The 24998-nt window shown below is 50.3% G+C and overlaps 3 long non-coding RNA genes across 4 annotated transcripts; 2 read left to right on the top strand and 1 right to left on the bottom strand.

Moving 5' to 3' along the window:
* Positions 1-3209: 3209 nt before the first annotated feature.
* LOC136291553 (uncharacterized) lies at positions 3210-6541 on the top strand. Its single transcript, XR_010721614.1, has 2 exons — positions 3210-3337; positions 5235-6541. It is a non-coding gene; the product is annotated as an uncharacterized lncRNA (long non-coding RNA).
* On the bottom strand, positions 4483-5574 carry LOC136291552 (uncharacterized). Of its 2 annotated transcripts, XR_010721613.1 has the most exons (4): positions 5502-5574; positions 5168-5306; positions 4906-5028; positions 4483-4801 (listed from the first exon to the last, which is right to left on the bottom strand). It is a non-coding gene; the product is annotated as an uncharacterized lncRNA (long non-coding RNA). The 2 variants fall into 2 exon arrangements; XR_010721612.1 differs by lacking the exon at positions 5502-5574 and having other exon boundaries at positions 5164-5250.
* A 12523-nt stretch (positions 6542-19064) lies between the features above and the next one.
* Positions 19065-22001, top strand: LOC136290747 (uncharacterized). The gene is made up of 2 exons (XR_010721361.1): positions 19065-19200; positions 20384-22001. It is a non-coding gene; the product is annotated as an uncharacterized lncRNA (long non-coding RNA).
* The last annotated feature ends 2997 nt before the right edge of the window (positions 22002-24998 follow it).

Below are 24998 nucleotides of genomic sequence, written 5' to 3'. Positions count from 1 at the left end.
TGTAACTCTCCGACCCTGCTTGTTTATTAGCAAAGAAATCCAAAACAAAGCGAACAAAAAAAGAAAACCCCCAAAATAAAATCCCCCGCAACCCACCAAAAAAACCCCATACAGATAGAGAAAATATGCCCATATTATCTAAATAAAGATTAAAACTTTACCCCTTAGAAAACCAGGCTCATTTAATTCAAATTAATTGTGTTTCTGATGTGTTAGGTTCATGAATTCATCTAGTGTAAAATATCGTTTAAAATATAAACAAACGAATTTAAAAAATAATGAAAAAGAAAAATAACAAAAAGTATAGGATATGAAAAATAATACCAATAAAAAATACACAATATATTATTACATACTACACGTTTTATAAATATATTTAATATACATAATATAAACATCTATAATGTACATAGTCATATTTAAATGAAATGTATTATTATTTATAACATTACATAATAAATAATAAATTATTTTATATATAACTTTCTATATTTAATATCTATAATAATATAATAGTATAATAAACATAATACATGATGTATAATGTACATAATATAAAAGATGAATTGTAATGATGAATGTAAATATCAGAATCACAAAGATAAAAAATATTGAAATAGAGCCTGAACGAAAGGCTGTTTTGTTTCGGTCTGGTTGCTGGCAGGGCTCTCGCAGGTGTGCTCGGGGGTCTTTTGGGCCATTTATTCCGGAGGCTGTTCGCCAGGGCATTCCTGGGCACGTTCGTTTATGCCTCCGCTCCGCGCCGCCGCGCGGCAGTGCTGCCACCGTGTGGGCAGAGAGCGGTAGTGCAGCTGTCCCCCGTGCCCGTCCCTCATGATCTGTGAGGCAATGCTGCCACCCTGTGGGCAAACAGCGGTAGTGCAGCTGTCCCCCCCGCCCGTCCCCGACGCGCGTGGCAGCCCCGCACTGTGAGCTCGGGGGCGGCGCTGCCGCCCGCCCGCCCGCAGCTCGGGGCCGAAAGGGAGGGAAAAAGGCAAGGAGCCCGGGCGCGTGGCAGCCGGCTGCCTGCGCGCGCCACCCGGACCACAGAGCCGTCCGGGCGCGATTTTCCGCGGCGTTTGCGGGTGTGCGGACACGGGATGGGGGCGCAGCGGCGCCGCTGCCGGCGGTCCATTGAGCCAGGCGCCTGTGCCAGCAGCGGGGGGGCACCCCAGCGAGTGCCCGCACTGAAGATGACGGTTCGACCGGAAGTGGCTTCAGCCTCAACCAGTATGGCGGCGAGGAAGGGCGGAAGTCCTGGCACGCTGCTCGCAACCTATTGTAACCGAGTGCAGCCGAAAATAGCCGAGGCTTGACGAAAATCGCCGACTTTCGGCCAGCAGCCGGACTCAGCCGAGGGCAGTTCGGGGTGATCCCGGACCGGTGCCCGCCCTCCCTGTCGCTTCCTCGGCCGGCGGTTCGAAGGCGATGTCGGGGGCCGCTGTGCCCGGAGCGGGAGCACTCGCTGTCGCTGCTGGAGCCGGGCGGCGGCCGGCCCGACCAGCAGCAGCGGCTGCTTTCTGTTCACACCCAGAAAGTCATTCCTCACCCCAGTTATGCTATCACAATTACTTCATTTTTGATCTGCAGTTACAGCCACATTTCTTGAAAGCTGCCCGGAAAACCTGGCTGGGACTCAGGTAAAGAAAGGGAGACTGACCGGTCACACCCCGCGGGGCCGCCGGCAGCGGCTCGGGAGCGCCGGGCGCGGGCCCCGGCTGCGGCAGTGGCGGCCGTGAGGGCTGTGCTGACAATGGAGGAGGGCGGGAGCTGCCGCAGCGCGGTTGAAGCGGAGCGGAGAACGGCCGGTCCCGGGAGAAGCCCCGAGGACGGCGGTGGCAGCCGCGGGGGGCGGCCCCGAGCGGAGCCGGGCCGGCAGCGGGCGGCCGGGGCTGCGTGGGGCGAAGGCGGTCCCGACGCGGGCACGGAGCCGGGGAGGAGCAGCGGGGCCGGCTGGGGCCGCCCGGCGGAGCCTTTCCTGGGAAGCAAAACCTGCGGTTTCTCCCACCTCGGCCCCGTGGCGAGGGGCAGCGCAGCAGAAGGGAGCAGCACCTGAGCGGGTGGGGCAGTGCTGGGGCGCAGGGAAGATGCGGCTGGGGCAGAGCTTGCAGGCTTCTTACATTTAAATGAACGTGGAAAGCTGAGAGAGAGGTAGTATAAAAGCTCTGTGGGTGCTCGGACAGGTGAGACGTGACTCAGGGGAGGGAGTCGCTTTCCTGAGCTCCTGAAGTTCCATTTGTCTCTCTCAGGAGCAGATGTGAGAAGTTTCCTGTTTGGAATTGGGCTCCAAAAGGAAGGAACCTGAAGCTGCTTCTTTTGATAAATCCATAAGCATGGGAGGCTGTATGAAGCACACTGTTTTAAGTAGCCAGTAACTTCCATGGATATTTTAACTTTTAAAAATGGTGACTTTTAATTCCTCTGCACACTGATGTCCCACACAGGTTTCACTGAGGCTGTGAATTGCAATCCCGACCATCTTCCGGTTTCTGGTGCTTAGGGCTGTGGCATTTGGTGTGCAGAAAACATCCCAGGCTGTCCACCTAGGAACTGTATGGGCATTTCCACAGGTCCTCAGAGTGGGAAAAGGCCAAGAGGGTCGTAGTGGGACCTCTCTTTCTCCCAGGCCTGGGCATCCTCAAGACACCTCTAGATTGGTTTTTAAGTGTTTGTTGTTTTTTGTTTTCCAGCCCAGGACTAAGCTGGAGAAAAGGTGGAGAGTAGCAAGTGGGACTGCCATGTTAAGATCCATCCTTGGATTCCAGGTTCTCCCAATGGGTTTGTCCAAAGAAAGGAGGTGTTTGCGGTACCTGTTTGTTCACCTGTTGAGCTTGGAAGAGATGCGGAGCATGAAATTCCAGGGAAGCTGCACTTGTGTAGTGGCTGGAGTGAGAAGCATCTTGCCTGTCTTTCCCCACTGGTGTGCTGTGGTCATTTCCTCTCTGGGTCCTTGTTTCCCTCTTTGTCTCTGTATCCCTCTGTCCTTGCCATGTGTTTGGCACTCTCTCTTTTTCTCCATCTTTCTCCACGCCTCGTGTTCATGCTTATTCTCTGTGGCTTTGTGGTGCTCCCCGTGCCACTGTTTCCCATGGGATCCTTGTGTCCTGTTTGCTGTCCCTGTTCTTTTTTAATCCCTCTCCGTCGTGCTGCCCATCAGTGTACAGAGGCTGACTGGAGGGAGGTTCTTGTGCTGCAGGTTCCCTTCAGGAGGCTGGTGTGATTCAGCAAGCCCACAGTTTGAATTGCCCCCTCCATGTGGTCCAGCCAGCTGTGCCCAGTGCCCATCCTGGAGTGCCTTTTCTGTCAGCTCACGCGCCATCGTGCTGGAGACTGTCAGGCAGGTGCTGGGGTGGACGAGGGGAGGGCAGGGGGGCTGAGGTGCTGTTGTTGGGCAGGGCTTGCTCTTTCACCCACACCGAGTGGTGGCCAGGCTCAGCTGAGCACAGCAACTGGTGTTGGAGAGATGATGCCTGTCTCGTCTGTCTGAGCTGCCCCAAAGGCCGAGGACAGGGCTGAGGCTCTGGTGGTTTGGCTGTACGAGGCCCATGGCAGCACAGTCACCGCCCGGCTCCAGGCCTCCCTCCCCGTTACGGAGGCGATGCTGTGAGTCCCTGCAGAAGGGCTGGGGCATGTGGCGATGGAGATCAGTCCCTTCAGCCCTGTGCTTTGTCCCCCAGCTGTGACCTCCTGGAGCATCTGGCTGTGTGGGGCCACCTGCTGCTGGAGCCACAGGGCCTGAGGCTTTCCTTTGCAGCCTTCGTGTGCTCTCTGACCTCCTGGTCCTCCTGCAGCCACCCAGGCCAACACTGTGAGCTCAAATCACAGACTGAGCTGTTCCCCATCCCGAGCGTTGTGCAAGGCAGCAGTTCCAGGGAACAGCAGTGTCCCCATGTCCTGCACCCAAGTGTTGCAGAGACGCGCTTGAACAACCCTGCTCCTCAGGGAAGGAGGACAGCTGCCCACTGCCCAGCCAGGGTAGGTGGTCTTGAGCGAGTTCTGAGTTCTTTAAGTGTGGACAAAGGTGCAGAAAGGCTGGTGTGCACAAGTTCTGCTCCAGCCATAGAGGTGTGGGGAGCAGCAGCTTCCACAGTGACTCCTGTGTTGCAGCCTTCATCTTGCCTAGCAGTGAGTGTAGAAACACACTCTACTCCCTTCCTTCTCCCTCTGCCTGTCCCTTGCACCACCCTTGCAGAAGAGGAAACACAAAAAAATCAAGAGGATTATGTAAAAACAAGCTGGAGCCTGTTTTTTTAACTTGTTTCCAGGTAACTGCACTGACCTTCCTCCTCCCAGGGGCTTTGTTGTAGTTGCTCTTTTAGTGTCTGCCTCTGAGCAGTATCTCACTCCTGGGACTGGGGAGGCTGAGCTTACCTTTATTTTTTGGGGATGAGGTGGAGGGGAAGTCTGCTTCAGCCCCTGTGGGGAAGAGACTGGGCACAGGGATTTATCCTTCCCGTGAAAAGGCACGCACGGTGATTTCTACACAAAATACTTTATTAGTCAACTAAAAGCAGTGGATCAGCAGCCGGAAAGGGAAGAGGGAGAGGAAAGAGTCAGAGTCCAGCACAGCATGTGGTTTTCACCCTTTTCCCCTGAAATGCCTGTGGCCGGCCATAAAAAGCCCCACCACCAGGCTCAGCTTCTCCCTCCCACACTGGCAGGGTGCAACAGTAGCAAAGAAGCGTGAGGACAGGTACAGGGCAGCTCCGTCTGTGGCCAGGCCCTGCCTGAGCTCCTCTTGGCCCCTTAAATGTCCCTCAGGAGGTGGCAGCAGGTGACACTCACATGGCAGGGGCTGCACCTGGAGAAGGAAGAGGGAAATGAGGAGTCAGAGGGCATATCTGGCTCTGCCCCATGGGCTGTGGGAGAGCTCCCCACAGCCCCCACAGGGACTGCCAGTCTCACCTTTGGCCCTGCGAGCAGATGTCCAGCAGCTTCTTCTGACACTTGGAGGCACCTCAGGCAAGGCTGGAGCAGCAGTCACTTTCCTCCTCCCACGAGCACGTCCCTTCCTTGGCCCTTCAGCTACTGGCGATTGAAGGAGAGACAGGAAGACTGATTCAGTGATCAGAATTTGGTTTCACTGAGGTTTTCCAAAAGCTTGTATACCATTTCAGGAAGGTTAATAGTTTCTACTACAATAATTAGGTTAAAAGATCATACAAACAGCTCATGCATTTTACAGCATCTTTTTCGTAGGGGGTTGATTGAATCTCTCCTCTTCCCATAAACAGGTTTAATCCCATCTTCTGTAATCTCAAAGTTCTGTTTGTTCCTGCCATGGCATCCTGGTTATCAAACCAAGCCTGCAAATGAATGGTGAGCGGTCTGGGGCAGATGGAGGGAATGGCAGGGCTGTTTCAGAACTGCAGAGAGAGGACGGAGATGTGGGGGAGCTGCTGGTATTGCAGCATCCCTTCCAGCATCCCCTTCCCAGCGTGCCTCCCACAGCACCTTCCCCTGCAGAATCCTCCCTGCTGCCACCCCTCCGGGCGCCTCACCTGCCAGCAGCACCTGGAACTTGTTGGCCGAGAGCATTGCAGGGACAGCTGTCATTTTCTCACACTCTGTCCCGCACACTGAAGGTCAGGTGCACCACGGGCTCATTGACCTCCTGCAAGTCGCTGGAGCTGAGGGTGTAATCCACGTGCCAGCACACTGAGCCCAGCTGGGTCAGTACGGTGGGGAGTGGGATGGTGTCAGCACCCCGGTTCACTCCAGCATGGTGATTTACACTGACCCCCACACTCCTGTTAAGACCCAACACCCCGCTCACACCTCAGGCTGCAGGCACTGAGCCAGTCCTGGAAGGGGCTCTGCTTCTCCTCAAAGGAATGGCACAAGGCGCTGGCATGCTCTGCTCTTGAGGGGAGACAAGAGAAGAACCCCTCTGCTCACACCAGACCTGAAGCTGCCAAACTCCACCAAAGCACCTGGGGAGGCCCCAGGGACTGATGGACAGAAGGGAGGTGACAGAGGACAGCACAGCAGCCAGCCTGCCCTCCATCTGGATGTGAAGGCAAGGCTGGGAACTGTCAGCAACATCCCAGCACGCCTGAGGAACCTTTGGGCAGCCCCAGCTGCTGCAGGTCACCTGACAGAGACTCACCATCTACCCAGTGCTTGGCCGCGCTGGAGAGGATGAAGCCGAGGACAGCAATGGTCGCCTTCAAATCCCCCGACTCTGCAGACGGGAGGGGGGGTGAGCTCTGTCACCTTGGAAAGGCATCCCCAGACACACTGCTGCCCATGCCTGGAGCATGGCTCCATCAGGGGATCGTGGTAAGGACAGCAGTGCTCACCTAACTTTGCATCTAAGGGCAGCTTCGGGATCTTGTCATACTGTGGGAGAGCAGAGCACCACGGTAAACACCAGCTAACACACTCACTATCAGTGTTAACACTAACAATTCTTACCTAAATATTAATACTAATAACATATGCATAATATACGCATATTATTACTACTAGAAGAGGCCGGTAGTGTTCTTAACGCTGAGGCTTGCATGAAGAACACGAGATTAAATAATGTTGCTGATTATGCCATTGTAGTGTTGAAGCGCTTGACCCCCCCCGCGGTGAGCAGCGGGCCCGCAGCAGGCGGGGGGCGGGCACTTGAGTATCTTGGCCAGGGTGCTGATCCTCCCAGCGCTGATCTCGGCCAGCACCCAGTCGGGGCGGCCCAAGTCCCCGCAGAAGCGGAACCGCTGCGGGGAAAGAGGCGCCCACAGCCGGCAGCGGGCTCTGCACGCCCCCCCCGCTCCCCGCCGCCGACCCCCCTCCCCCCCACGTCGCCGCCGCTCCCTGGCCCGCGCTGCTACCGCAGAGTCCGCCTTGGCGACTCGGAACCGCTCCCGGCCGGGCTGCCGGCTACGCCCCTCCCTGCCCCGAGTGCCGACGGGCGCTCCGGTGGGGGCTCTGCAGGGGCCTTTCAGCCGGGACCGGGGCACAGGGAGGGTCGGAGAAGGGGACGGGGGTCTCGGGAGCGGGACCCCGGGCGACCGCGGACCCCCGAGCGCCCCTGGCTCCGCCCGCCTGAGCGCTCGCGCTCCCATTGGCTGCAGCCTCAGCTGCAGAGCCCCGCCAATCCCGGCCCGCCTTTCTCCGCCCCGTCCAATCACAGCCGCCCTTTCAATCCGGGCGCGGTCCCGCCCAGATCCGCCCGCTCAGTCGCGGCCCGGCCCCTCAGCCCGGTCCCGGTCCCCCGTTCGCCTGAGGCGTCCCTCCCGCCGCCCCGGCTTTGGGAACGAGCGGAGCCGTGCCTCCGCTGCCGCAGCCTCGGCAGGTGCTGCCGGGACCCAGGAAGGGCGGCGGGAGCTCCCCGTTGAGGTCCCGGCCGGGAGTTCTCCCAGGGAAACGGGGAGACGGCGGGGAGCGGGCGGAATGGCGGGAGCGGGGCGTGAGGGGACAGCGGGGGGTCGCGGAGCCGAGGGGGGCGGGAACGGGCGGGCCGGGATTGGCGGGCCGACACTGCGCTGTGATAGGTTGGGCTGGCCCGGCCGCCGCTGCCTCAGGTTGTGATTGGCTGGGGTGGCCCGGCCCTGGGGGATAAATAGCGTGCCCTGAGGGGTCTCGGCGCTAGTTCGGCGGCGGCGCGGAGAGCGACGGGTGGGACTGGGCGGTCGGAGGAGCGCCGCCGGAGGAGCGCGGCTGCGCCAGGACGGGATCTTTGCGGCTTCCGGTCAGGGGAGCGCCGGTGAGCCCGCACGCGACTCCCGCGTCTGTCTGTGCTAGCGTGTGGGGACTGGCGGTGTCCTGGGGCAGCGCTGCCGGCCGTGCCCGGTTCTTTCCGCCGCGCCCTGCGTGACTCGGACGGCCGGAGGCTGGTGCGGGGCTTGGTGCGGCGCGGGGAGACCGGCTGGGGCTACCAGGGGAGAAGTGCTTCCGTGGTTTCTGGATACAAAGTAACGCTTAAGATATCAAAAATAAAGCTGCATTTTTTTCAGTTTTAATGTTTTATTTTGTTTAATTCGAAATAATTATGATTTTTTTCTTTATTACTCCGTTTCATTAATTTCGTCGCTTTATTACATTATTTTGGTTTATTTTTGTTTTCTTTTGCTAGATAGTTGTTGTTACTTCAGTAAAGGTTGTAGGGCTAGGGCTGAAAGACCGGTTGCGAGGCCAGTGGAGGCATAAAGCCCCAGGGTGTGGAATAAGGATCTTGGCACTAGAGGCCGGCCCAAAACAATGAGGAGCAATGGGAATGCTGGGGCTGGAGTGGATAAATGCCACGGGAGAAGGGGATGGAGCTGCAGCTCAGGGCCTGCAGGAGATGCCTGGGGGGTTGCCAGCCCTTGCCCTGTGGTACCAAGCAGAGGCTGAGGGTGTGGGGGTTCGGAGGGCACCAGGGCCCGAGAACCAACACAAGGGCACTTTTTGGGATGGGGGAGCAGGGGCCCAGTGGCTCTTCCCAGCCCCCGGTGCTGCCTGGGGGAGGTGAGGGGGGCCTTGGGGCAAGTGCTGGGCTGAGACCCAGCGAGAGGGGGAAGACAGATGTTGGGCTTCAGGTGCCAAGTGTTCCCAGGGCTGGGAACCCAGGAGGATGGGTGGTAGAGCTCCTAAGGACATTGAAGCGATGATAATAACTGACTTGTGGCCTTATCAACAGTCCTGGGCTGCAGGGAGAAGCAGTAGCGGCTTTTAGCGGCAAGCAGCGGGACGCTGAGGAGCTGGAGCTGAGACAGCAGAGCTGGAGGAGACACAAAGATGGTAGGGTTTGGGGTGAAACCCCTGTGGGGCTGGTCTAGGGAGTATGGAGCCGGGACGGGAACTGCGTGACTGGAGCTGAAATCACTGTAAGGGGGGGATAGGGATGGTAGAGCTGTTGCTGCAGTAAGGATTAGTAGGTTGGGGCTGGAATGTGGGTACAAGAGCTGTGCTGAAACAACACAGAGTTAGACCTAAAACAACAACCATACTCTGAGAACCAAAAGCAACGTTATTATGTGCCAGTGCTGGGAAGACATGGAGACAAAAGCGAAACAAGAGCTGGCAGTGAAATAAAGCCTGTGGGTCAAGAGCTGAAATCACTGGGGCAGGGAAGGGGACTCTCCAGGGCTCGAGCTCAAATCACTTTTAGAGTAACATAGGAACTTTAGGGCTGACGAACTGACTGTGAGATTGGTGCGCTGAAATGACTGTAGGCCTGTGATACTGATGTTGTAGCTGGGTACTGAGCCCAGAAATGGGAGAGAGGGTGGAGAGCTGAAAAGGGATTGCTGTAAGATTGCTCCTGAAATGCTGGTGCTGCTGGGATATTGCCCGTGTCAGGGATACCCACTGTAGGGCTGGGGCTGGGATGTTGACTGCGGGGTGGGCATAGACACGGTGGGGTCAGGGCTCAATGGCTGCTCAGCTGGGGCCAAGATGAAGACCCTGCCCCGTGGACGGTGGAGAATTTTCAGCTGCCAGAGTCGGAGGAATGCGCACGTGGAGCTGGAAGAAGCGAGCTGGCCGTGAAATAAAGCTTGTGGGTCAAGAGCTGAAATCACTGGGCCTGGGAAGGGGATGCTCCAGGGCTCGAGCTCAAATCACTTTTAGCGTGACAGAGAAATTCTAGGGCTGATGTACAGACTGTAGGATTCAGCCCGGCCCCACTCCCCTGGCCCGGGCTCTGCCCCAGTTCCCCAGCATCGGCACCGGCCCGGGCTCTGCCTGTGCGCGGCGTGGGCGCTGCCCCGCATCCCCGTCCCTCATGGTGCGGGAGAGGGCGGCTCGGGGCGGGCGGCAGCCCCGCCGCCTCACATGGTGCGGCCGGTCCCGGCTGGCGCCCTCGGGGCTGCCCTTGCCCCGCGGGCGGAGGAGGAGAAGGGGCAGAGGGAGGGCGAGGGCGGAGCAGCCCTGCCAGCGGCCGCGGCGGGAGCGGGTCCGGCGGGCGCGGGCGCTCGGGACGCGGGGGCGGCGGGGAGGGGACGGGAAGGGACGCGGGCTCCCGGCGGCGCCGTGCCGGGCGCTGCCCTCCGCGCACATCGCGCGGCCGGGCTGACTCAGAGCCGGCTGCACCTCGCCCGCCCTCCCCGGCTCTCCCCACCCCTCTCCGAGCAGTTCGCGCCTCCCTCTGCTCTAGAGGCTCCATCTCACCGTCTCCCCCATCGTTCTCGCCTGGCAATGGTTGGAGGACTGTCACGGACTTGCGCACACCGCGACTCGTGACCGCGTTTCCCCGCCTGTGTTTTTCCCGAGGCAGGTGCCAGGTGCTCCCCATCACTCCCCGTCCCCCGCAGCCCAACTTCCCTGCCTTGCCTGCTCCAGGCGCCCTCGGCCCTCGTGCCCGACCCTGCCAAGTCTGCCCCTGCAGCCCTTACACCTCGGCTCACGGGTCTCTGAGGGGACCCAGCTGGCACCTACGCCTGGCAGGGTCTCTGGGTGAGGGATTTCAGTGGGCAAACAGCACTGACTCTTCCAGGCTGCAAAAGGACCTTCTCTCTTTCCTCACACCGGTGGCACCTCCTTGCCTCATCCCCGCAGCGTTCCGACTCCAGCGGGTCTTGAGTTTGAAGTGTGTAGGCTTGGCTTAAAACCTTCACTGCAAAGTGGGGAAACATCTTGAAGTTACTTTGAGAGAGTTCAAGTTGTTCCCTGTAATCTTTTGTGATACAGAAAAGTGAACCGGTGAGAAGTTCCAACAAATTGTCATTACTACCTGCTAAACTACCTTCAAATGTCATTTGGTGCTTCTTTTAAGGTATGAGGGACTCAAGGGGATAAATCAGGACACTCATTTCCCAGTTCCTGTAAGAGCTGTCCTCAGGAAAGAGAGCTTAGAACCAACTCTGGAAATGGGGAATGAAAGCATCTTTTCTTCCTGGGGCTGTGCTGGGGTGTAAAGTGGGTAAACATGAATATCCAAATGTTTACATCCTGCTATGCATGTTCACACTGATCTTTCTCCTGAAAAAAAAAAAATCAACAAAACCCCATGAGTGAGTAGATGAAAGATGATGGAACTGTGAAAAACGAGATTTTTTTAAAATGTAAAATTCAAAAATAAATTTAATAAAGTTATAAGGGAGATTAAAAAAGCAAAATAGGGTTGGTTGGGTGACTTGGCACTCAGCTAAGTCTACACTTTGCTATATTAAAGTTATACTTTAGATACTTTTTTATTGCATTAGTTTGTTGAATATTCATTTTTTTATAAATTAGTTTTTATATTTTAGGAATTGTTTTGTATGGCTTTTTTGGGGGGTTGCTTTTTTAGAGTATGTGGGTTTTGTTTGTGTTTTTGTTATTACTTTTAATTTGGGCTTTGGTTTGTGCTTTTTTTAGATGGTAGATGTTTGATAGTTGGTATATTAATAGTAGAGGGGTTTTTTTGTATGTTTACTGGATGTTGTTTTGACCAAACAGACAGTTTAAGCAAATAGCAGAGTCTTTTTTATATGTTTATTGGATGTTATTTTGGCTAAATAGACAGTTTAAGCATACTATATTAGCGAATATTACTATGCTTAGTTTTCTTTACTAATAGAAGAAATAAAAGAAAAACTTATATTTTTACTACAACATTATTACTTATATAACATACATTTTGCGGAAAGCCAACCCTATAATATAGATTTCTAACAGGACCAAACTAATTGTGTTAAAACTATTCCTCTCCTCCTGTTCCAACTGAAGTTGGAATGCATCCAGATTTGAATTTCCAAAGTCTGGCCCCTCTTTTCAGAGGTTACACTGAACTTTGACCAACTTGGTCTTCGTGTTTGAATCTGAATCCACTTTTATTCCTCACCTTGTCCCTTTTAACACCCAGAAAAACAACGGGGTATCACATATATCAGACTATGCCTCCGTAGTCTTGGGCAGCTGGTTTGATAACCAGGATGCCATGGCAGGGACAAACAGAATTTTGAGATTATGAGAAGTTGGGATTAAACCTGTTTAGGGGAAGAGGACGTGCTGTGTCACATCTCAGCATCCCACATGACAACACAAAGTGACTCTGCAAGGCAAAGACTTAATTTTAACAGGTCTCATTGATACTAGGCAAGCCTGATTGTTATCTCAAAAAGCCATTGCCTAATGATTGGCCGTTAATGCCCGTCTCCCAGGCTCTTTCAGGGGTGGGTGGAAATAGTCAAAGCCTGCAAAGGACACTTAATGCAAATTGCTGCAGTCAAACCTTTTCTACTGTCTGTCCCCCGGTTTTGTGGGGGAAGATTCTCTTAACACAGCGGGGTTTTAAAATTCAAACAAATTTTGTGGGCGGTCATTGAAGCGCAATCAATGCAGAAGAATATAGACAGCATCCAAAATCACTGGGAAGTATCCCATTCTTGTGCTTGAAAGGCTTTGAATCAGAAGGTCTGCCAGGGCTGTTGCCTGATGAGTATTTGTGAATCTTCCCAGTGAGATAACGTAACTTTTTCTAGCCTGGTGATGCTGTAAGCAAAAGACCATCCCAAAGCGCAGGAATGAGCCTGGCATTCTTTTGGCAGTGTGCAAGTATAACCCGAAGGCAAAGGCAGTTTCCAAGTGGAATGACTGAACTGGGAGAGGTGTGAAATGCAGGTAACCTCCAGGGAGGTGAAGCGGGGAGGGCTGAAGGACAGCACAGCGCAAGAGGCAGCTGGGTGCTCCGGCTTGTACACATCTTCCAGGGAAGCCTTCCTGTGGAGAAGGAAAACTCACGGACACTGTGGCTGACAGGAACTGAAGACATGCTTTCAGTAGAATGGCACTGAGATATATGTATACACTTTCTTTTTCTTTTCCCGCTGAATGGGGGCTACTTTGCTATTCAACATTAACCTAAAAACCAAGTACCCTAAAATATAAAAAGTATTTTTGCGAATCTCTGCTATCCCCCGTGATGGGTAGTGTGTGAATAGAAAACTTGGAGACAGTAGCATAAAACACAAAGGCAGGAAGGGAGTAAGTGTTTATCACGATGTGCAGAATGCACCTCTCTGCTACAGCCTTGAAAGCTGCTTCTACAAGCTGGCAATATTCAGTTGCTGGAAGACAATATAACTAATCCAGACATGTTCAGCATGTAGAATTCCAGAATCTCAGCCTTGTCCTTCCCTCACGAGCAACAGGAATTGGATTCATTTTTTCCCCAAAGAAAAAAATCACTTGAAAGTCTAGAAGTTAGAATCCAAGAAAGATATCACATCTGCTTCAGTGAGTTTCTCTCTTTTGAACTTGGGGAGGAATGATTTTACTGTGCCAGAAATGCAGGAATTGTGTTGTTACATGGAAGCTTTAAAAAAGCAAAGACAAAATTTGAGCACTTCACTTCTTTTTCTCCTTGATATTCATTTTCCCCTGAATTTCAGCCAAACTGCCAATTCAAAACTCATATCATTGCTTAGTGTATGGAAATTCCGATAAAATTAGTGTGTCAGTTAAGAAGAAAACAATGTGAAATAAAGAAAGTGAATGTGAAAATAGTAATTTGAAATAAAATAGTTCAGTTAGATGGTCTAAAATCTTCTATTAGTGAAAAAAAATCACTAGATCTAATGTAGAATAACAAGAGTTGTCAGAAAAATATCTCAGAAATACTTTTACACACACACACACACACACATTCCTCTGTGTGTGTGTGTACACTTCTCCCCATCCTACTGCTTTTTCTTCCTGCTTTCTCCCCTGTAATTTTTTAAGAGCTGGTATTTGTCATTTTCATTCTATTCGCCCAGAATAAAATTTCCAAGAAGTTCCCTAATGTTCTTTTTGGCTTTTGAGAATTAAAACAAAGAAAAAAAAAAAAAAAAAAAACAAAAAAAACCAAAAAACACCCCCATAATTAAGAACAAAACCCCAGGCCTTTCCCACATTTTTAAAAGCTTTATATTCCTGCATTCTGACACAGACAGAATCCACAGGACAGTTCAAACAAGTGGGCTGTTATCCTCTCTCTGTTTCTATGGAAATGAGTGTCAGACCACTTAAAACAAAGCACATACCTTACAGTAATCACTACATTTTGATTATTTAAAATAACAGAGCGCAGTTTTCCCAATCCAACCTCTATTTCTATGGATACAAGCTGAAAATCGTTGTAGAGAAGCCTGTTCCATAGTTTTTTCCAATTCTGAATTTGTTTTGGATGCTGTAAGTTCTCACAAGGCGCTATGGATGATACGATCTAACAAGAGCTTCAAGTGTGCTGTAATTTGAACTGGAGAGGACCAATTCTGTGAGCCAGAGTTAGGAAACATTCTTGTGTGTGTAAATAGAAATTGGAATGAATACTGAGTGAAGTACTCCACCCAGCAGGTTTAGAAGGAGGGGAATGATTTGCTGTTTTCTGCTATTTTTTGACTTGCTTCAGAGAGAGTGAGCTGAGCTAAGCAAGTTCTGAGTTTGGTGATCATGAGCTGCTCCTTGGCCAAACTAGTCAAAACACCATAGAGACCCCCACCACTTCACGAGACAGAAGATGTGACCCATGAAGTTTGCAAAGCCAGTCTCCTCACGTTTCATTTGGAATGAAACCTCACTCCATTTCCTCAGGAGAGGCAGCAGAAGGTCCCCGCTCCCCACCCCCCTGAATGCTGCCAGTCTTGCTGGCACTTCTCCTGTACGCAGATTGTTTTTTCTAGCAGTGCACCTGGCACTTGTATAGACATGAAGTGAGAGGCATGGCCCATCTCAGAGAGCTTACTGCTGCAAACAAGAGAATGTCCCTGGTCACTTCCCGACATGATGTTTCAAAGACACACTAGGAAAGACTGTGTGTCCTGCCCCTCAGTTAGGAAGGACATTAGGCCACAGTTACTGGGTGGAGCACGGTCAGGGAAATCACCCTCTTTGTCAAAGTGCTTTACTACGGTTTTATGAGCCTGCCTCTGATGGGTCGTTATCATGACACTGTTCCCCTTCCGTAAGTATTTAAGACAAGATTTTCCAAAATGACCAATGACTACGTACTTGAAATTCAAGACAGAAGCTTTTCAAAGCCACAGAATCAATGTCAAAACACTGAAAAAACTGTGGCTTTTCCAAGAGCCTTGAAAAACTCGGGCTTCCAGATGTCTCAAGTTAGGTATGCAAAGGCATGCAAAACTGGTGGTGTTTCAGAAAAGAATAGCCCGTATCAATATCTAATCAGTGAGAGTTAATAGTTTTGAGATCCAGACCTCAGGCTAATTCGACCTGAGCACAGTGAAATTAGAAGCATATAACAAAAATTTAAAATGATATTGCAGTGCTTATAAGTGCCTGCTTTTCCCATCAAGACTGTAAGGGCTCCCTGGTAAATTCTGTGACTCAGTGACTTTGTCAAACTCAGACTGGATGATGCTTGAAGATTATTCCATGTGTATAAGGTGGGAAGGATTTCAGTACACAGAAATACCCGAGAATCGCAGTAGATACTCAGAGGTGCTCTCAGCAAATGCCTCCTCTGGCTATGCACAGCCTGCTCATTGACACTTTTCTGTCCTCTTCCCTCTTTTTCTGATCTTTCCACCCATCTTCAGCACCTGGGCATGCGGCCCAGTTCCAGAGTCTCACCATGCTCTGACTCAAACCCCTGATGCTCATAATGCCTGGTCGGCAGATCCTCCCATATCGACAGGCTCTAATATTCCTCGTGGGAGGAAGATAAATTGCCATTAGTCAGGCTTAAAATGCACTCCTTGCACTCCAGCTGAAATAACTACGGGATTGGAGGAGGAGGAAGAAGAGGAGGAGAGATGATTTTGTTTTACAGCATCTAGAGTAAAAAAAGTTGTGGTTTTACCTCAGCCTTGCCAGCCCACTCGTCTCCTGGGTCCATACACGGACCTTGCACATACCCTGGACTCCTCGATGCCGAACTCCTGGAATTCAAGCTCTGCAATGACTGTGTCCAAGTGTGTGAGCTGGCACTGGGCTGATCCCAGCAAGGATCATGGAGGTGCAGGGCACAGGGCATTTGGACATGTGATGACAAAGAAGAGATAGTGTTGGGAGCATTCCCTTCTTGGGAGGCCGTGCCGAGGAGGTGGTCCTGTCAGCCCATCCCTGGGCAGCGTCACCCTCTCTCCTTCTGTCATCCCATGCCTCAGGGTGCCAAAGGCTGGAAAGCAGGAAGATTTGACAAAGAGCTCTATATCACACTTGAAATTTGGGGAAAAACTGAAGGAAACTTTTCTGTGTAATAGTTGTGTAAACTGAGAGCGAACACTGAGAGCTACAGTTTTAAGGTGCGATTTTGGATTAAATGTATTCCCTCTGAATGCTTTCTATACTTAATTTATACATAAAAAGAAACATTTATTTTAAGACACTAATGCGTTTCTTACCAAAGGAGTGAAGGGTGGGAGATTGCAACTCACAGATGAAGTGAAGTGAAACCACCACAGGGGTTACTGTAACTGTAAGTGGGGTATCCCAACAGCAGGACAGGTTTGGGCTGGGATTAGCATGGGCTGTATAGCTGGGGTCATGCAAAGGTCTGTCTGCAGCCCTTCTCATAGTCCCTCATCTGCAGGGAGAGGCTGTAGGCCTGGAGATCAGGCTGAGTTTGGGAAGGGTCAGGAGGACACGGTTACGGAGTGATGTAAATGCGTATCAAGAGACTTGAGGGGTGGCAATGTCAGCTATAGAACAGCAAGGATCCATGGCTAACGGCTGGAGATAGGGGCTGCCTGAGAAGGACGGGAGTGCTTAAGGCTGAAATCAGAAGAGAAACCTCGGTGAAGATTTTGTGTTAGAAATGGTCTCATCTGCCAAATCAGATATTTGTCTTCAGGATTGCACGAGTAAGGAATCCCACAGCAAAGAAAAAGGTTCAGGTTTGGGAGCAAAGGCAAGTTGGGCAGGACTGCGGGGCTGGGGCTCGGCTGTTTACCTTCTGTTCAGGACAGTAAAGGCCTCAGAGGACGTAACTGAGGCAGGAAAGGGTCGCTTGGCTCAGTTAGTCTTGTATCTAGAACTGTTCCTTGAACAAGGGGGGGAGCTGAGGTTCATGCAAGGGACCAGGAATTGCTTTTTAGCCTTGAAAATGCCAGAGGGGTGTGTGTAACTTGGATATGATGATAAGTTCATCTGGCAAGAATCACAGAATATTTTGATTTACTGAAAAACCGGGCAGCTCAGAAGTTACTACTCGACTCATTGCTGCTCCCATCTGTTGCACACGTAAGCACAGCAGAACAGATGATTTTTTTCTGAGCCTGAGGTCTTCGACTGACCCTCCGTAAATGCGTCTTGCCAAAAAGCAGACTCGGGGGAGGAAAGTTGTCAGATATAATAGAGAAAGAAAAGGACACAGGTTTCAAAGTCCACTCCAGCAGAACATGGAAGTGACCTGGCTGGAAATGAAACCCGTAGTCTGCTTCCCCAGCCTCCTGGAAGCCTCTAACAGCTCCACAGGCAGTGAGGGGAGAGAATAATTTAACTTCAAGTTGAAATAAAAATAATTTTCAGTAGCATTCTGCAGTACTTTTAAAATACTAGAACCGTGAAATATGGTGTGATGATAACTATCAGGCTTGTAAGCCTGGTAACTAGGACTTTTACCTTGAAGATCTCAGTATGGGTACTTTAAGCCTTTTAAAACAGAGTTAAATCAATTTTTTTTTCCCTAGTTCTGCTAGCACTAGCCTTTCTTTTCGCCCCCTCAAAAACAGAGCAACTCCCTCTTGAGAATGTTATTTACTTTCCATATTATGTGCTTACCGATTTCTGGAATTGCCAATGTATTTGGATACCTGCATAAATTTAAGTTTCAAGAAAACTGTAAGGCTGAAACAAAAGAGAGAGACCGCTGCAGATGGGATACTGGGAAGGAATTCTCGTCTGTGAGGGTGCCGAGGCCCTGGCACAGGGCCCAGAGAAGCTGTGGCTGCCCCGGATCCCTGTGGCCTGACTGAACTAGAGGTAAAGCCGCCTGGGTGTCCTGCCCACGGCAGGGGGTGGGAAGGGATGGTGGAACGAGATTGAGGTGAATGTTTTGAGATTAATTCGTGGGTTTTTTAATAATATACTTTATAAGCCTGTGTAGTAGATATTTTAGAGTTAGTTTGTGTTTTACTGGATAACATCACTTTCTTAAGCGTAAAGGAATGCGGGGTTCCTGGAAGACATTCCTCTGCCGAGAGGGAAGATAATCACCCATCGCGGAGAGAAAGGAGGGTGTGACCCCTGGCTGATGGAGCTGAGCACCGCCATCAGCCACCGTCAGCCGAGTGCTCAGCGCCCCACAGCCATCATCCCGACTGTCGTCAAGGACATACATCTCAATACCCGGTTCCAGCAAACCCGGACAAAAGCTTCTGTCTCCCCGGAAAAAACTATTCACCTGACTTGCAACCGTAAAAGACCCTAGATGAATATGAATCAAGAATCATACACACAAAGAACCCATGACGTAATCGGTTGCCCAAGCCCAAAAACTGTATAAAAACGGGCTCTGCACACTCTGAATTTGTGAACCGGAGGGGGACTCTGTGCCGTTCCATGGTAACTATTTTTAACTCTTTTTGCTCACCTGAGCACCGGTCGCTGGGCAGGCCCGACAACTCGGCCGGGGCGGGACCGCGGGAGCACCACCCTGCCCGGGCCGCGATATCTCCGGGCCGCTGCCGCTCCCGCTCCGCCCGCCCCTGCCTGCGGGAGCAGCGGCGATTCCGGGGTGCCGCCGTGCCGGCTCCGAACCGGGCATGGCCGGGAAGCGGAGCGGGGAGCCTGCGGCCCGCGGGACGAGGAGTTCGATGGCGCCCGCCTCACGGCGCTGCTGCGGGACCCCGCGGCCGCCGCCAAAGGTGAGGGGCTCTGCGTGGCGGGAGAGGCGCGCCCTGAGGCGGCCGCGCTGGACAAAGGCGGCCGCGCCGTCCCGGGCGGAGGCGGCTGCGCTGGACAAAGGCGGCCGCGCCGTCCCGGGCTGAGGCGGCTGCGCTGGACAAAGGCGGCCGCGCCGTCCCGGGGCTGAGGCGGCCGCGCCGTCCCGGGGCTGAGGCGGCCGTCCCGGGGCACGTCGCAGGGGGTGGGTGGCACCGGTGGTGCTGCTGGCGGGGCTGGCGCATATGGCACCGCTCGGCCCCTCAGGGTCGCGGCCGGGCCGGAGCGGGCCCTGCACGGGGCGCCGGTGCCCCGGGTTGACGCTGCGCCTTTGCAGGGCTGGAGACGTTCGTGTCCGTCGCCAGGACGCTGCCATCGGCCCAAGTGTACGATGTCGTGGAGGGATACGTGAAAATTTCCATGGAGTGTGCTGAGATATTCAAGCTTCTCGATGGAGAAAGGAAGCCTGAAAGTGAAGTAAGTTGGACAGGGGGCTTGTAATTCAGGGACTGGCGGCTGCAGTCCCAACAATCCCACCCTGGAGAAGAAGCGACAAAAGGTTGCCAGAAAATGGTCACAGTGGCCAAGGCTGCCAGAGCTCCAGGAAGGTTTGGGCAGCGCTGTCAGGCGTGGGACTGTTGGGGTGGCTGTGCAGGACCAGGAGTTGGACTGGATGATCCTTGTGGGTCCAGCTCAAGATACTCTGTGGTTCTGTGAATAAATGCTTTGTGGTGTAGATAACTCTGATAATTGATTATGGCTTTGGTTTGGTTTTTTTCTTTTTTTTCTGGAAGTAGCAGTGGCAGAAGCACCTACCGAGTGGGAGATGCTCTTTTCAGTTCATAGATGTTCCTGGATTTAATGACACACACAGCCAATCGTCCCGTCCAAATCAAGCTGTTAAGGTTCTTTAAATGTTATCAAAAGATCTTTTAGGAAATAAGGGGATCAATAAAAGCAGTTAAGTAAGCAAAACAATAGTCTGGTGAAAGTAAATGTTCTTAGGTATCTCCCTGATATATCAGTATTTCTAGGAAGCTGCTGGTAAAGTTGACCTCATTTTTCTTATTTTAGCTGGACACAATTTATCCTCATCAGAATATGACGAATGAACAAAGAGTTCAATAATTTTTCACTCTGAATGCTGGTGCAGCATTGCTGACTGCTTACAACATAGTACTGTATTGTGTGGCTTTTTAACCATCGCCTGCTATTCTTTGTCTTCCAGTATCATTTTTATCTGTGTCGTGTTCAGTGACAGCCTTCCCTCAATATCCCATTGCTCACAGGGGCTGGTGTTTGTAATGGGCGCAGCCCAGTGCTGTGTGGTTTCTGGATTCCTCTGCAGGGAAATAATTGCAAGACCGGAACAGCCCCAGTGTTTTTCTCGGGGACATTTTGTTTTTCGTCGTCCACTTAGGAGCAGCCGTCTCTTAAAGCAATGATTCCTTGAAACTACATGCTCTCCAAAGTGATCTTTTCCGAGAGGAAGCGTTAATTTGGGAGAGAATCTAAAAGTTAATGTCACTTTCGTGTGTGGAAGCTTTCCTCTTGGGGTGGGGTTACCCTTTATCGATGGTGGTTATTACTATTTGCTCAGCTAATAATTTCAAGTCTTACCTGATATTGTCAGATGCTAACATACTTTTTTATCCGGCAGATGCTGTTAGTCTTTCAAGCCCTAGAAGCCATTTTACTGAGGACAGCCAGCGACCGCTCACATTTGTGGGAATGAACATCGTCAGAAAGTTGATTCATTCCTATATGAGACTGGTCTATGCTGCTTTGTATTCTGAAAATCACAAGTAAGTCTTCTTGGTGCTCTGCTGGAGAATCTCTGTCAGTTGATCTGGAGGGACTGTACGGGACGTTTCAAAATTCATCTTGAGTTATTGCTAATAATCCACCTTTATTTAATAATCCTTTTCCACTTGTCATAAAATAATTGCCTGTGGAAGTCTTTGCAAAGTGAAAGCTCTGATGCATCATACAATCCAGTGCTGTAGGATAATTTCCTGAAGGTGTAGTTTTCATCGGTTGGGCCTGCCCTGGTGAGAGCTAACACTGGTGGTACCTTGAGTCCTCTTACTTTATTGCTGCTTGATTTGTGGGGTGGAATGTACTGCGTGGAACAGGGCTGGGCAGTCTTCCTGTGACAGCAAAAAGAGCTGCTCTTGAGTTCTTTGTTTTCCTGTATTTTTTTTGGAGTCAGGTTGCCATGTTTATAATAGATTTTTCTCTTTCAGACTGGCTTTTTCTGTAATTTTTTCAGTCTCCTAAAACTGAGGTCATTTTAGGTTGCTCAATAACTGTTGTTATTTAGTCCAGACCAAACAATTTCTCATGCTCCTGTGGATGGGGAAAAAAGTTGCAAATGCCAGAGACATTTCAGTACAGACCTGGGAGGAAGAGGGAAGCAGAGAAAAAATCAGACTGAAATTGACTTGGCCGAGGCAAATGACTCATCTTTCAGTCTTTGAGCAGAACTGGAAAACCTTTTCTCTGCTTGCCTAGTTCATAGGCACAGCTGTGCTTCCTGAGCTGTGCAGTTGATCTTATTGCAGCAGGCTTTTTAACCTGACAAAGAATCTCAAATGTGTAAACTGGAAACAAATTTTGAGGCTGTGCAAGATGTGCACTTCTGATGAAATGTTTAAAGATTGCAGGTTCTGGAGGAATCCTTCTAGAACCTGCACAGAGGGGGCTGCAGATTTCTGGTGGGAGATGCTCTGCATTTTCTGTGCAACCTCTTTGCTGTGCAGAGGGATTTTCTTTATTGCATGTCTAGATGGGATCTCTGCTTGAACCACACGGCTTTTTACAGATTGTCCATGACAGATGCACGATGGACAAGTTACAAATCTGTTCATGGTAGTGGCTGTTCAGATGATGGAGGTCTGCTGTCCTCTTATGTATTCCTGTTGAAATAAATGGCAGACCTCTATGAATTTAGGAGTTCATAGAATCATAATTAAGGCTTGCGTAGTCCAGCCCCACTGCCATGAACAGGTCATCTTAGAGTTGTTCGTTTTGGCACTTTCACCCTTTTAAACTACTTGATAAAGGGAACATCCAGCCTCACCTTATGGCCTAATTTTGGGGAAGAATATGAAAAGGCATTTCCTTCTCCCTTCCTCCCTCACCCCTCTTTCCCAGCTGCTGTTATTACTACCTAAAATAATTGCTTTGATTATTTAACTTCCCTTCTATTTTCTCTTGAAGTTTTAATCTGTTGGTTTGGTGATTAGTATAACCATGATCCTGGAAATAACCTGCAGGTTTTCCCTCTGCTTTGTCTTTTTAGGATGAGCCAGGGGTGCCTTACACTGCTGTCAGCAATGGTGGCTCAGGGCCCGGGTTCAGCAAGGGATCTATATAGTCATTTCGATTTCAATGACAAATACCTGCCTGGATTGTTGGAAAGAAGATGCAAGAAGGTAAATTAAGGTCCTGCATGCAATGAAATGCTATGCCATGGCTCCACCAGCATTTTTAGCTAACTGTTGGGAACAAACTGTTGCCAATGTTTGTTGTATTTTCATCTGCAAGAGCTTAACTCTCCCTTCCTGTCCTGTGTCAGGCTGAAGTCCTTGACTGTGCCTAACTGGACACATGAAAATGCCTTACGTGTTGCCAACGAGCTGTGGAGAAACATAAATGTACAGTTTCTGTGAACTGTCCTTCTGGTGTCTAAAACAGAGTGAAAGCGATAGTACACTCCTGGAAACTAGTCAGTCATTTTGTGGTTTGGTCCCACTGAAATAAATGGAAGTTGGAGAGGGGATATTGCTCAGTACTAATACAGGGTAATTGTGTTTGAAAGCATAAACAGAATAATCCAAATTATCTCTAACTGGAAATCCTTAAGAGGAATATGTGAGTGAGGGGAAGAAGTCACTCCTCTTTTTCCTGAAGAAACTATCTCTTGTTTCCTCCCTGTTTGCTAAAAATAGTCAGGATTGACACAAACCAGAACAAGAATATCTAAGTGTCATTCCAAATGCAAGTATAAAATTAATCCAGTATTGTTTGCAATGTTGACATATTGTTTCTAGATTTTAAAGATTACTTGCAGAGTGAATGTGTAAGTTTGTGTTAGGTTTGTGCCATGTGAGGTGAAAATTCAGACGTTTTCTTTATTAAGCAGTCAAATGGAAGGCAAAAAACCAAACATCCCTTTTTCCCTGGAACCACCTTTTATAGTTCTGGAACTGTCAGATTCCTCGAGTTTTGACCTCACTGCAGGAGTTGTCTGCAGGAGTACCTCCACCCTTAATTTTGAGTGCTTGGGTGTAGTCTTTTGACCACAAGCTGCTCAAGTGCTCCAGTAAGGTACAAGGAAACAAGCATCCAAAAGGTCTTACTCTTGTACAGCTTTCCATGAAATTGTGTCACAGCTGGTTATCAGAGGTGAGTTTTTAACACAAAAATACCAGGCCCAAAGCTTCCAGCAAAATTTTGTTTGTTTCTATATTTCTTCTTTCAGCCTTTTCATGAGTCCCTGCTGCCTTATCTTTTGCATACACAGAATCATCTTTACATGCAGATTATTTTGCACAGCAGGTTTATAAAAAATTGTAAACCATGGGGGGACTCTGTCAGGGAGTGTAGTGATAGGATGAGGGATGAGGTTTTTTTTAAAAGAGGGTGTATTTACATAGGATATTGGGGGGAGATTCTTGGCCATGAGGGTGGTGAGACGCTGTCCAGCACAGGTTGCCCAGAGAAGCTGTCACTGCCCTGTCCCTGGAAGTGTCCAAGGTCAGGTTGGACAGGGCTTGGAGCACCCTGGGATAGTGGAAGCCATCTCTGCCCATGGCAGGAGGTGAATGAGGTGATCCTTAGGATCCTTTCCAACTCGAACCATTCTGTGATCCGTTGTTCATATCCTGTGGTGCTGTTACAGGTCAGGGTGTCGCTGCTTCCACTGTGCCTGAGTTGGTAGTTTTATACTTGCCCCTTTTAATGGGCATTTTTGTGACCTGACCAAGCAGGGCACAAGTGAGGAGGTTCAGTGACGCAGGGTTTGGCATGAAACTGCTGTTCATGTTTCCTTTTTCTTTAGATCTGTGGCCTGGTCTCATATCTCTGGAATTGAAGAGCACGTGAACTAGCACATTTTCCTTTTTAGGTAAAAGTGATCTGCTTCATGCCAGAAGCGTTTTAGCTGAATACACTGTGGATGTATTGCATGTAAATGTGGGTCTGTGGCTGCATGCAGCATGTTTACAGAAGTTGTTTCATTTACCCATTTGTGGCGCTGGTACAGGTAATCAGCAGTTGCAGTATTGATTCTGCAGTTGGGTACCGCCTGTGTGCTGACAGCTTTTTTTTTAATTTTATATTTACATTTTTATGTTTCCAGGGGAGAACAGATGCCCGCATGGCCTGTATTCAGTTTGCTCTCTCCTTTCTCATTGCTGGTGGCAATGCAGTCTTGGCACAGGTGCTGGAATTAAAAGGTACTTCATAATTGCATTTGGGTTTTTGTTTTCTAAGGCACGGTCATTTACATGACCTAATTAAAATGCAAACCAGGTAGAGAGCACTAATGGGGCAGCAAAATGTCAGCACTGACAGTCCAAGGCTTGGAAACCAGTGGGGCAGCTAGGTTCTGTAGGACTGCAGCTGTAGTTCCTCAGCATTCTGTGGTCATCATGCTGTCACTTACTCCCAGTTCACCTTTAACAGCTTTATTTGCATTGTGGCCTCTAGAGAATTCCTTTCTAATGGGAGCTGAGACTCAGGCAAACAAAGTTTATTTGTGGCTTTCATCCAGTTCTTTCTAGCTCCCTGAGGGAGATGAAGTTAACAGGGAAGAGTTAGGTGCTGATTGTTTTGGTCCATGTGCTTTGCTTGCTTTCATTAATGGCTGGATAACAAGTAGCTTTTATGCCTCCTCCTGTTACAACTGAAACCTGAGATGGCTTTTCCTAGGAAGTGAACAGTTGCATTAAGTGCTACTGCTGTTTCTCTCAGACAGGTATTTGTTGTCTGCCTCTTGCCAAAAGCTTACGCTCACAAGTCTTATTTTGAAAGGGGAAAGGGAAAGAGAGAAATTTTTAAGTGAAATAATAAATTTGCCACAAACTGTAGTGTACTGTCTCGTGCACTTCCCCAGCCAAACCTACCTGACATTAGCTAAAAGTAGCGCGCCCAGAAATCGGCAGCACGACCATATCCTTTCCTTCGCTTTTTCCTGTTGTTCAGCCCTGCACTGAACAGCAGTGGGACTGGTGGGGTTCTTACAGGGAGTATTCAGATGCTCAGGTTGT

This window comes from Chamaea fasciata, unplaced genomic scaffold, assembly GCF_029207755.1.
Source record: "Chamaea fasciata isolate MVZ Bird 193981 ecotype frontalis unplaced genomic scaffold, bChaFas1.0.hap1 SCAF_6, whole genome shotgun sequence".
NCBI lineage: Eukaryota > Metazoa > Chordata > Aves > Passeriformes > Sylviidae > Chamaea > Chamaea fasciata.
This window is presented reverse-complemented; position numbering and strand designations above follow the sequence as displayed.